Below are 13118 nucleotides of genomic sequence, written 5' to 3' on the forward strand. Positions count from 1 at the left end.
TTAAGTTCCTGGCTATTAGCCAGCTCCAAATGGCCTGCACTTCCAGAGATAGGGGACGAGAACGAGTCTCCCCTTGTTTGTTTAAGTAATGCATTGTGGTCGTACAGTCCGGTTCACTGACAGAATATTGACACCCAAAATATCCCCATACCACAATATCGAGTTATAAATATCGATGTCAAAAACATCAACATCCAATATTTATAATGGTAAGTCCAAAAATATCCCAAAAAGATATCAATTTCAAAAATATAGTTGTACAAAATATCGATTTATATATATATATATATATTAGATAATTAGATTTAATATACATTTTAACAAATATACCAAGTACACTTTAATTTTCTTTATTGGCATTTAAAAAAAAAACAACAACCAATACAAACAACATGTCCAGTTGCACATAGCAATATCACATTCCATGCATTTGCGAGATACAGTACTGTAAAGCGAATTAGACTAGTGATTGCAACAACCTGTAATAATTAGCGCACATTTTACATCAGTATGGCAGGGAAAGTTAGATTTCGATCTAGACATCTACACACCAGAAACTAGCAATCTGGTTAGGGCTTATGCAGGTATTCTAGTACTAACGTATTAGCGTGGGGTATTTCAACTCCTATTCTAAGTTGTCACCTGTAGTGAGGCTTGTGAGCTCATACCTACAAATCACTGGACTCCACTGGAGATCCCACCCCTCCATCTTGTCCTGTACGCGCCCAATCCAGAAATGGACCCCATATGTCTTTTGGCCTGGATGCGGATGGCATCAGCTCCCAAAAGGTTATAAGCTGGGTGTGACTAAAGGCTACGTCTTTGATCCAAGCCTCCACGGACGGGGTTCCCCTTCTCCTCCAGTGCATGGCTACCCGGCGTTTAACAAAAAGCAATAACATAGTATGTAATTTACGGTTCCCAGCTGGTGTGTCTCTAACATACCCCACTAGTCCAATTAGTAGGTCAGGGTCATCCGCCGTGCCAATTATATTGCGGACTGTAGTGAAGATCTTTGACCAGTATGAGGTCAGGCGGGGGCAGCTCCATGCCATGTGTAGAAAAGTAGCTGGGGCATAACCACATCTCCAGCAACAGTAATCTGCCCTGATCCCCGTGCGGTGTAACTGGGAGGGAGTCCTGTAAAATCAGTGAATGTATTTAAAATTAATCAAGCGCAGCTTGTAGTTGGGGGCAAGAACCGTGAGTTGGCTGCAGCAAAAGGCCCACTGATCCTCCGTTGTCCGGTTATGCAATTCTGCGTTCCAGGACTGGAAGGCCGTGGGTATCAACAGAGGGGCAGTGCTCTGCATATTATTGTAGATGCGTGTTATGAGTCTGCGAGGGGAGTCTTTTTAGAACATTTTCAAGGGCAAGCAGTGTAGGAGGAGGGCTGGGGAATGTGTTGTGCAGTTCCCTACATGTGGCCCTGAGTTTATAGTATAGAAACAGTTCTGAAAAGGGCACTGCACTCCCATCTGTGGGTTCTGGGGGGACCTGAATCCAACCCCCGGGTATAGATCAGCGAAGGTGTGTAAGCCTATTTTTTTAGCTGGTGCACTGCTGGCGCCCTCCACCATTCTGGGTATCAATGGATTATGTGCCAGGGGAATGGACGGGGCGTACAAGATTTTGAGAAGAGCTCTTTCCCGGAGTCTATCCCACGCCCACCTCAAGGTTGCGACCGGGTCGATGACGTCTCGCGGTCGTCTGTATGCCTGTATATGGTCACCTGAAGGGGAACTGGCGCTGCAAAGTCCATCTCCACAGCCGTGTGTGGTTGGAATGGGGTGGGATGTACCCAAAAGTGCAGGAACTGGGCCTGTGCACAGAATGCATACAATTGGATGTCCAGAGTTCCCAAACCACCCTGGGACAGAGGTAAAGTTAAGAGTTCCCACGAGACCCGTGCCTGTCGACCCGCCCAAACATTATTATGAGTAATGAGCGAATTGAACTAAAGAAGGCTTGTGTAAGAGGTATCAGGATATTTACGAATAAATACAACAGTTTCGGCAGGACCACCATCTTCGCTACTGCAATTCTCCCCGCCAACGATAAGGGGAGGCCGGCCCACACGATAACTTTCTCCTCCAGCCACGAGACGGTGCGCCCATAATTCATGCTTCAGATCTCCTGCATGTTCCTGCTGAGCCAAATGCCTAGGTAGGCCCATTTGAGTGGATAATCAGTGGGGAATGGTGTAGTGGCTGCAGTTAAAGGAAATATAGTTGACCTTGCCCAGTTTATTGAAATGCCCGATAGGCTCCCAAATTTGATTAGTTCACGGAGGATAGGGACGGTGTTCGCCGCTGGGTCGTTAATGTATAGGGTTATGTCGTCCGCATACAGCGAGATCAGAAGACCCCTGTGCCGAACCTCAAGCCCCTGGCAGCGTGGTGTTGCCTAATTCAAGCCGCTAATGGCTCCATCGCAATCGCGAAGAGCAGGGGAGAGAGTGGGCACCCCTGCCTCATACCCCTCGATATATATCAAATTGGCCCGACAACATACCATTCACTCGGATCCTGGCGGATGGCTTTGTGTAGAGTAAGCGTATGAGACCTAGAAAAAGAGTGCTAAATCTCATCCTCTCCATGAGCGCGAATAGATATGTCCACTCTAGCGTATCAACCGCCTTTGTGGCATCAAGGAACACCGTGATTGCTTGCGTGTCAGGGTGCAGGTAGTGTACTACAGTGAAGAAAGTTTGAAGATTGTTTGTCGAAATATAACAAAGAAACTTAAATTAAAAAAGTTAAACACACATATACAAATTAAAATACATACAACACTGGAAACCTCACCCGGCCCGGACATGGAAAGGATTGACCGATTGATAGCTCTTTCTCGATTCTGTGGGTGGTGGTGCATGGCCGTTCTTAGTTGGTGGAGCGATTTGTCAGGTTAATTCCGAACGAGACTCCTCCATGCTAACTAGTTAAGCAACCCCCAGCAAGATTGATTGAATACACATCAGGATTGAAATGAAACGCAAGACTCCCTAGTGATTATTAGGACAGAATAAACTATTTATTAAAAAATATCATTCTAGGAAATATTTGAAGAAAAATCTTTGACTGAATGGGACGTGCTCCTTTCTATAACAAACTGGACTCTGTAAATAAAGGACTGAACTCTGTCTTTTAGTATGTCTGTTAATTCTTAGATACTAATGAAGCACTTCAGAAATAGCTATGCACTTTGCATCGAAAAATCAAACTCTACACCCATAAACCTGGATGAGGGAACTTTCAAATTAAGTAAACAAACACAGTTATAAAAATAAAACCCCAAGAGGCTAAGCTTAAAAGTAAAACCTGTCAACCCCTAAAGCTAACCAAGGGCCATATTATCAAGGAACGGCGATAACATTATCGCCGCTTTAGCGGCAGGAAACTGCCGCTAAAGCGGCGATAATGGGCTTGATAATATGCCCTTGTGAATTCTCATAGAAGCCCAGGTTCACACCAGAACCTGGGCTTCTATGGGAATTCGCAAGGGCATATTATCAAGCCCATTATCGCCGCTTTAGCGGCAGTTTCCTGCCGCTAAAGCGGCGATAATGTATCGCCGTTCCTTGATAATATGGCCCCAAATCTATATTTTAAACATATAACTAAAACAAACATTTTATCACCAACAGAAAAGGAAAGCCCACCTGTCCCAAATTCCGATGGGATCAAAGAGAAGAGCAACAAAATTAAGTGCAACCTATCGCAATAGCACAAAAGTATAAATAGTAAAACCATTTAAGGCATGCTTAAAAAATATTTAAACATGCTACATGCCACATCAAAGTAACAACTATCCACGCAAAATTAAAATAGACTTTGAACAGGCAATGATACAAACAGTACTTAACCTATACCCACACACACACACACATACATGGCTGATATTACCACTTTAACCAAAGCATTTAAAAACATCTGCAAACCTCAGCACTAAGGGCCTGATTATGAATTCAGCGGTCCCACCGCCGTACAGCCGTGCTGTCGGTCCAAAGAAGACAGAGGCAGCAGCGGTCTCCTGCCGCCCGTATTATGATGTTCCTGCTGGCCCCGCAGCAGTCTTGCCGACGGCGGTGTATATCTTTTCATATATGTCGATGCTGGTGTGTATATTTTTGACTGCAGTGTACGCATATGCATGATACATGAGAGAAAATGCCTTTTCACTGAGCAATCCCATTGCTGGAGCCTGGACCATATATGCACAGTCCACTCAATGGGTAAATACTGCAAAATGGACTTTCCTGGATTTCGGCACCAAAAGGGTATTTTTCTTCTGGGTTAAGATGCTGCTGTAAAAGGGGTCCCTGGAGGAAGGGATCCACGTGGGAGACTGAAGGAATAAAAGGAAATGAGTGAGTATGTACCCCAAATCCTTCGTTTGCGCCAACTCGAGGCAGGCGGTCCCACCGCCACGGTCGGTTCGTAGGAAAGCCAACTCACAATTCGGAAGGGGGTGAAACTTCTCTGTACCGCCCTATGACAGCTGCTTGTCTCTAACCGCCGTCGAGGAGGTCTGTGAATGGCTGTCGGTGGTGCTCCGGCGGTCTTTCATTCTGAAAATCGACTACATCGTAATCCAGATGGGGGATCAAGCCTATTCGGCGGTGGTGAATCAGACACTGATGTGATTGTCACGGTGGGATCGCCAAACTTGTAATCAGGCCCTAAGTGTAGAATATCCACTAATGGACTACTTTGAAGACACTTGGGTTGGCAGTCTGCACCACTCTGAACTCACACGCTAACCAAAATTCCAAATAACATAGTGGAAAGTGTATAATAATACCTTGGCTCAACAAGCCGAAACCAACAACGCAGTGAAAGGATGGCACAATGCCTTCCATGCCACACAAAAAGAACCCAACCAACACTACCAAATTCATAGATGACCTACAAAACGAACAAAGCTACCAACAACTAAGGATAGATACTTAGAGTCTTAATAAGAGTATGGCGGTCCATAGGACTGCCATACTCACGGTGGCAGTAGGACCAACGCCACACTGTGGCCCACCCGAAGTATTACAAGTGAGGCAGTTGGATCGCCAAAAGACCGCTACGACCACCAGGGATCTAGGATCCCGCAGCAGTCGCGCAGTGGTCAGAGGCAGAAATATGCCAGCGGCGCACAGCTGAGCATAATTCGAATTGCCTATCCACCGCCCTTTTCATGGCGATGAGCCTGCCATGAAAAGGGTAGCAGAGATGCAACAAAGGGGGCCCTAATAGGACCCCCTGCCACTCCTATGCCTGGGGGTGCATGCAGGGGGGCACATGTGTTCTGGATATGCACCCTTAGTTCCTGCACAGTGGGGCATGTTTGCTATACCGTGCAGGAAGGTGCAGTCAGCACTCTGACAGTGGCAATCTGTATGTTAGGCTCTTCTATGAGCCTAACAGACTGCCACTGTCAGACCGACGCGGCACTATCCGCCAGATCGGAATAAAACTCCTAATCTGGCGGGCAGTCGCACCACAACTTTGGCAGTCCTACTGCAGACGGCGCATTGCCGCCGCTGCTGTAGGACCACCAAAGTTGGAATAAAGCCCTTAGTAAGCCAAATCAAACCTAAAGTAACTAGACAAGCCATGGAAATGTACGGAATGCTGCAAATCAGACTTGTTGACAAAAACAAAGGAGTAGACTACCCAGAAATTATAGCTATATCTTTTATAAACTACCAACCTATCAATATACTAATAACTAAAATAGAACAAAACCTAACACCGCTTTATAACAGAACCAATTTTAAATAAATTACAGAATAATTTTTTTTTATAAATCAGTCTATACTTAGATGTATTAATAAGGTAAAATATATCCGAAAAATCAAAAGAAAATAAAAAAAATTATATTGGTATAAATAAAACCAAATGAATCCCCCAATTTGTTTAAAGAAGAAAAAAAGCATTCAAATTAGCTGCAAACACTATAGTCTGACTTCCTAACCTGTAAAAAACAGAAACATACCCACCCTCACAAAACACACATCCCAAACGTAATAGAAACATAACATTACATTACATCTCTACACACATAGTACACCACATAACTGTATGTAGAATACCATTCTTATACTACCAACTATATTTAGGACTACCATATTACACTACACAACAACACAACACAATACAAACAACCACTTAACAATTTTAACAAATAAAGGTAACACCAAACCTCACACTAACTAGACCTACCCAGATCCCCCTCTCTAAAAACCCTATATAAAAACGTAATAAATGGCTTACTTTGTCCATCGAACAGCAACAGGGACCCGTGGTTGACATGAACAAAACCCAACTAAAAATGACACTAATAGAGTTCTAAATACAGGTAGTGATAAAAAATGGCAGCTAAATGAAAATAAAAAAATATCATTTTGCTATAGAAACCAATACAAATTCAAAACCTTATTGAAATGTGTAAAAATGCATTGAAGTGTCTAAACAATGTTTAACAATATATTGAACAAATACCAGTATATATGTAAAGTATAAATGAAATAGTACTATAAAAATATAACTGTGTATTAAAGGGTACTACTTAATATATACTAATAAATGCATTATATCAATGTAAACATACAAAGCACTATGTACAGAAAATATTTGTATAAAAAAGAAATATGTACCATTGTTCTATAAATGTTTGAAAATATACGTCTTACAAGTGTGTTAAAAATACAGTACATATGATGGTACAACAAAAAAAGTACATAAAAATGTACCAACGTAACGTGAAAAGTATGTTTATTTTCTTTTGCAAAAAGTATGTATCAGAAAAACGAAAACTGCACATTCAATACAATAAACAAAATACACCTCCATTTTCTGAGCTGCAGTTTCCCTGTGCCCCAGATTGCAGTGAACCAAAGAGCAGGAGGGGGTAAGGAGGCATACTAGTGCTGTCTCTTTCCTCAACTTTAAAAATCCATTTTCCCTACCTGTGATCGCATAATTTTTTTACTGTTTCTGCTTGTGGTTGTTACAGTTTAAAAATTGTAGTTTTAGCCTGCCCGTAATTGCATAATTTTTCACCTGTTTTGTTTAAACTTTGTTTTTTTTACTTGCCCATGACTGTTTTAATTTAACCTGTTGAATTGTGGGATTTGCAATCCCAAATCTGTAGTTTTTTTCCCTCTCATTCCCCATGACTATCTGTTTTCCCCTCCTAATTTCTCCCTTGCTCTGTGCTTAGACCTGTATGTTAAACAATCCACCCCAGCTCCCATTTTGTGTTAGCAAGTGAGTGAGGGAATTTCTACATCAGAGAGTGAACAGAGGGTGCTCTGAGACAGCAGTAATCTGCTGTGAGCTGTTTAAGCTGTGTTTTATAGGGATTGTGCACTCGGTTTTGGCTAGGAGAGTGAATCAAGTTTTATACAAACAGTACTGTTAGAGGACAAAGTTTGTTAGACCCTTACCTGCAGAAGTCTAACGTGTGGATTGAGCCTGTGTGTCTCCTAGAAGATTCTGAATAGAGGAGCAGCTTCCCAGCCCAGCCCCCCATGGCCAGCAAACCTAAGCCTGCTGATTGGCTACCCAGCTCCCAGGCAACCCAGAGCCCAACCTGCCCAGGTCCCTTAAGGATTTGCAGGAAGAACCCCATAACATTCACCCCCAATTTGTAAGCTGCAGTTTCCCTGTGCCCCAGATTGCAGTAAACCAAAGACCAGGAGGTGGTAAGGAGGCAGACTAGTGCTTTCTATTGCCTCAAATTTAAAAAGTGATTTTCCCCACCCGTGATTGCATCATTTTTTAACGGTTTCTGCTTGTGGTTGTTACAGTTTAAAAATTGTAGTTTTAAACTGCCTGTGATTGCACGATTTCTCACTTGTTTCGTGTTTAAACTTGTGGTTTTTACTTGTCCGTGACTGTTTTCATTTAACCTTTTGAATTGTGGGATTTGCAGTCCCAATTCTGTGGTTTTATTCCCTCTCGTTCCCTGTGACTATCTGTTTTTCCCTCCTAATTTCTCCCTTGCTCTGTGCTCAGACCTGTATGTTAAGCAATCCACCCCAGCTCCCATTTTGTGTTAGCAAGTGAGTGAAACCAGACCCCTGCCCCAGCAACATGGATTTTCTACATCAGAGAGTGAACAGAGGGTGCTCCGAGACAGCAGTAATCTGCTGTGAGCTGTTTAAACTGTGTTTTATAGGTATTGTGCACTCAGTTTTGGCTAGGAGAGTGAGTAAAGTTCTATACAAACAGTATTGTTAGAGGACAAAGTTTGCTAGGCCATTACGTGCAGAAGTCCAACGTGTGGATTAAGCATGTCTGTCTCCTAGGAGATTCTGAATAGAAGAGCAGCTTCCAACTCCCTGGCCAGCGAACCTTGCATGAGGTCGCTGGGACATTATATAGTCTGCTACTGGATGGTACATGTGTGCACTTATTGGTAGTTGAATCTTGTGTTTCTATTGGATTAGGGTTAGTGTTCTCATTTGTTGGGTATTTGAGGGTTCTGATTGGATTCCTGGGTCAGTGATTCAATTAATGTAGGGTTGGGACTAGGGCTAGGGTTAGGCTTTCTATTGTAAATAGGGATTAGGGTTTCTTGTGTGATTGGTTGCTGGGACTAGGGTTGGGACTAGTGCTAGGTTTAGACTTTCTATTGAAAGTAGGGATTAGGGTTTCCTGTGTGATTGGTTGCTGGACTAGGTGTGGGACTAGGACTAGGGTTAGGCTTTCTATTGGAAGTAGGGATTAGGTTTCCTGTATGACTGGTTGCTGGGACTAGGGCTGGGGTTAGGTCTTCTATTGGACATGGGGATTAGGGTTTTGTGCCAAACTGAGTGCTTGGACTAGGGCTATGATTGGCTGTAAGGTCTTGGGCTCCTATTGGTTCTTGAGTTGAGGGCTCGTTTTTGTGATTGGTTAGGGTTAGATCTAGGGTTTCCATTGGCTGAAGGGGTCACCTGATTACTAGGGCTATAAAAGGCCAGGGGTAAGGTGTCTCAGACCGGGCTTGGAGGCTCAGGGTGGAGAGGACAAGGGTCAGTACCTGTTTGTGCCTGTTTGAGGCTGGTCGGGACCAAGGCCAGAAATGTTGCTCATTTTCCCATTCACTAATACACATCCTACTCCATCCACAGAGTGACAGACTCACACCAAATGTACTCCACACATTTACTACAAACCAACCTTTTGCAAAAATCAATGTACCAGCAGACACACAATCACACAAACCATGTCTATATACCCTTCTATCCCGGCTACAACACATTTCCACCATCACCTACAAACAGTACACAACTCTATCCTATACCACTAACCAATCCACTCTTCACTAACACAACCAACATCAATAGCATACTTAACTACAACCCATCCAGAACATACTCCCCAATCTAATTACTCCAAACAGACCTCCTTTTATCACTAAAAACATATACTCAGCCTTCCATCATTTGTTCCACCAACACCGTCCTCTTCTTTCTACCACAGTAACACAACACACCACTTACACTCAACAGCACCACCCATTCTAACTCTTGCAGCAAACAAATCTGACAGTCTTAACTATACTTCATCCCCTCCTACACACAACATACACTCTACTCACAAACACCTCACCACCCCCTTTACCATAGAACTCCCACTCACAAACAATACTATGCAAACAAATCCATCTCATAACACAAATACATCTGCAACTCTTTTCACTACTCCTTAAAAACAAAACATACCACGCACACCCGCACGACAAAATCTCTCAAGCGCAACACCTCATTTGAAACAGAAATCCCCTTCGAAACAGAACTAATGTCATTCATACCCCACCTTCCTCGTCGAAACCGTACTCCACAAAAGCAGGGGTCCCGCAAGGCTCTACCATCTCGCCTATGCTTTTCAACATCTACATGAAGTCATTACCGGTACTGATCAATTAATTTCACCTCACGTGCTATAACTATGCAGATGACACACAAATACTCCTTTAACTGGCAGTCCGACTGCCATGAAAAGGCTGTCAGAAATGGACTTTGGGTGCGCGTTACTCGTGGGACACTGGAAAGTGGCCCTGGGGCACATGCAGTGCCCCCACTCACATCCATGCACCATGTGCCATGCATCACATGGTGCATGGCACACGGTCCATGGATGTGCAAGAAGTGCCACTTTGCGGGGTGGCTTGTGTTGTGCCCCTTTTCCTGGGCCGCAGCACTAGCCGCCATGTAAAGGAGCACTTTACGACCGCTGACCCAGCAGTTGCATCCAAATTGGGAGGTCGGACTGACGTCTGCCTGTCGGACGGTTCCCTGACCGCCATGATGGTGGGCGGCAGTCCGACTGGCCGGCATCATAATGATGCCCATAGTTTTATATAAAAAAAATTAAATAAATACATTTTAAAATGAAATACAATAAACATTACAAAAATTATTGAAAATAAATATGCATAACTTCAAGCTATTTTAAAATGAAACACATAATATAAGTTTCACAGCTACCATAACTATTTAACAAACATATCGTAAAGAACATCATAATATATAGCGATATTTTAGTAAACAATGTATTATACAATTATATTAAAATCAGGACTAAAAACAATACATTTACGTTCAATTTGTATGTCCACAATTGTTTTTTTATCACAATATTTTTTTATATTCTGACCAAACACCCAGTTACTGTTATTTATCAACAATTAGGAGCACTATTAAGGCCAGAGCTGCCGACTTAAGAACTGGGGAACCAGCTTCGGATCTGGGTGTCGGCTCAACATCCTTTGATTCTTGGTAAATCACTTACTATCCCAGTGCCAAATTCTTTTTTTTAAAAGCAGGGAGATTGATAAACTCACAACCAAATTATTTGGCACATTCAGAAATATGCAAATGCAGTCAGAATAAGAGTGGCATAATGCTCATCATTAATGTACATGGGCTTGAACCAATGACCTTGCAATATTGCATACTATTTAATTGTAAAACATTTTAAATGAAAGCCACATAATTTGATCAACTACAAACCATCCTTTATCTCTGCGCTTACAATGTATTGATGTACCAGGCAAGAAAGAAAGTTCATGTATTGAAACATATGAATATATAAAAGTTTCATTTGGGTAGGTGAAATTCATCACCACTAGGCTTGTGTTTTACAAACTCATTAAAAAAAACAAGGTTGAATACTCTCTTACTCGTAAAGTGAACACATTTTCTGAATAGAGTCACTTTTTAGGTCTCGCATACCGTTGCAGCGCAACGCGCTGTTCGCTTTGCGAGGCATGCAGTATATAGTACAGTGGGGGAAGCTCCGCCCACTTTCCGAGCATCTTTTTCATTTTAGGTCTCACATAGCATTGCAGCGCAACGCGCTGTTCACTTTGCGAGGCATGCAGTATACAGTACAGCGGGGGAGCTCCGCCCACTTTCCAAGCATCTTTTTCATTGGCTTCAATTGTAAATCCTGCATTATCATTGGTTTTTAGCTTGTTAGTCCCTCCTCCTGACAGCCATGTCATCATTTTTATCCTTCCATGGCTATCAGCCCCTTTACTTTAAAAACTCTTTTGTTCCCCTGCCTCCCCCTGTTCCCTCCCACAGTTTATAACTTCTCTGCCCACCACCACCCTCCCACCCCCACTCCCCTTCGTAGGTTCTTGGAGCCCACACTTTTGTTTACAATGCAATAGTTCTCGCGTAAATACGAGTCCTATTGCATTTGTAAATGCTTGTTTTCTCCTCGGATTGGCTGGGTGAGTTCGCACTATATTTTGCCTGACCTGTCCTATCCTGTGCAGAAGACATGCGCATACAAGGTCTTTACTACACATTATACACGGGCCAATTGACGGCGGAAGGCAGAGACAGCACAAGCAGCGAAACGGGATAAAGTGAAGCGCGGTGGGTTCCACTCTGTGCACCGATCTTAACTGCTCTGCTCGGTTCGCTGTCCCCACCCTCCAACCATTCCTGAGCTCATCCACTTCTTCGGGGTCTGCCTGTGATTGCTTCTATGAGCACAGGCTTTACTTTCAAAGTCTCTGACCGCCCCGCTGCAGCCTCAATGTGCCTCTCCGACCTTGATGTCTTAAGCACTGCTCACCTTAATCACAAAGTTAAGGCTTTTTCTTATCGCCGAGCAGCTCTCTCCACAGACACCTCACGTAGTCAGTGCTATTACAAGGAACATTAGGTATAGAGAATGTAGCTTTGTGCCTTGCCGTATCAGTGCGCTGCTTCATTAAAGGGCAGCTTCACGCCAGAAGAAGGCACATCAAAGGGCATGCTTTATACTCCGTACGTTGTGGAGGGCTTAAAAATGGAAACTTGATGGCATTTAAGCGCTTTGCACACGCACCAGTTAAGTTACTTAAGAAAACATGTATTTTCTTTTTTTGTGGTCCCGGGAGATAAAGTGATTTATCTAGAATCACACGATGATGAGCCGGCGCCAGACTCGAATCCTGTTCCCTGGTACCAAAGTCGGCAGCGTTGGGCCTTTTTCTCTCTTAATTAGAATGCCATATTTTCTCCGGGTGAGATGTGTTATGTCCTTCTTTAGTTGAGACCGTACCAACAGAAGGAGGAGGCATGCTGTTTTTTCTCTGTGGTTGCCAGCCTATGCATTTCCCACATGTGTACGTTTGAGCTCCGGTAGTACATATTAACTTCCTGAGGTTTACAGTTTTCCTGAAGATTCTTTCAAATGTTTTAAATGGAATAGTCAGCTCCGCGTCTAATGTCTCACTCCTGCCTTCTCCTGTGCTAGTGTGGCATGTTAAAAATATATATTCTCTAAAGCACATGAAACCAATAGCAGGTGCTATTGGTTTCTGTGCGTGTTTACACCATGCTGCACACAACTTTAATTTTGTTTCCTAAAGCAAATTCAAAGTTGATAAAGGGGGTAATTCTTTTTTACATGAGATGGCTTGTTCTTCTCCGGGAAAGTTCCAACTTCACCACTACTTAAAGAGAGATGGGCCGTTCCTCAGGTCTGTTTACATTGCTGTTTGATTGGGGTTCAGATGGAGACGGCTTGTGTGGCACTCACTCTGATGCGCTTTTAAGGTACTTGTTTATGTTATGCATTACTATTTTTAAGATGCACCTTCTTTATATATTATTTATTGCACCGATTGTAGTC

The 13118-nt window shown here is 43.1% G+C and overlaps 1 protein-coding gene across 1 annotated transcript in view; it reads right to left on the reverse strand.

Annotated features, from left to right (window-relative positions):
• Positions 1–13118, reverse strand: part of LOC146812650 (solute carrier organic anion transporter family member 4A1-like) — a 542408-nt gene that overhangs the window by 151103 nt on the left and 378187 nt on the right. The gene's annotated exons all lie outside the window — the stretch shown is intronic.

This window comes from Triturus cristatus, chromosome 7 (assembly GCF_964204655.1).
Source record: "Triturus cristatus chromosome 7, aTriCri1.1, whole genome shotgun sequence".
NCBI lineage: Eukaryota > Metazoa > Chordata > Amphibia > Caudata > Salamandridae > Triturus > Triturus cristatus.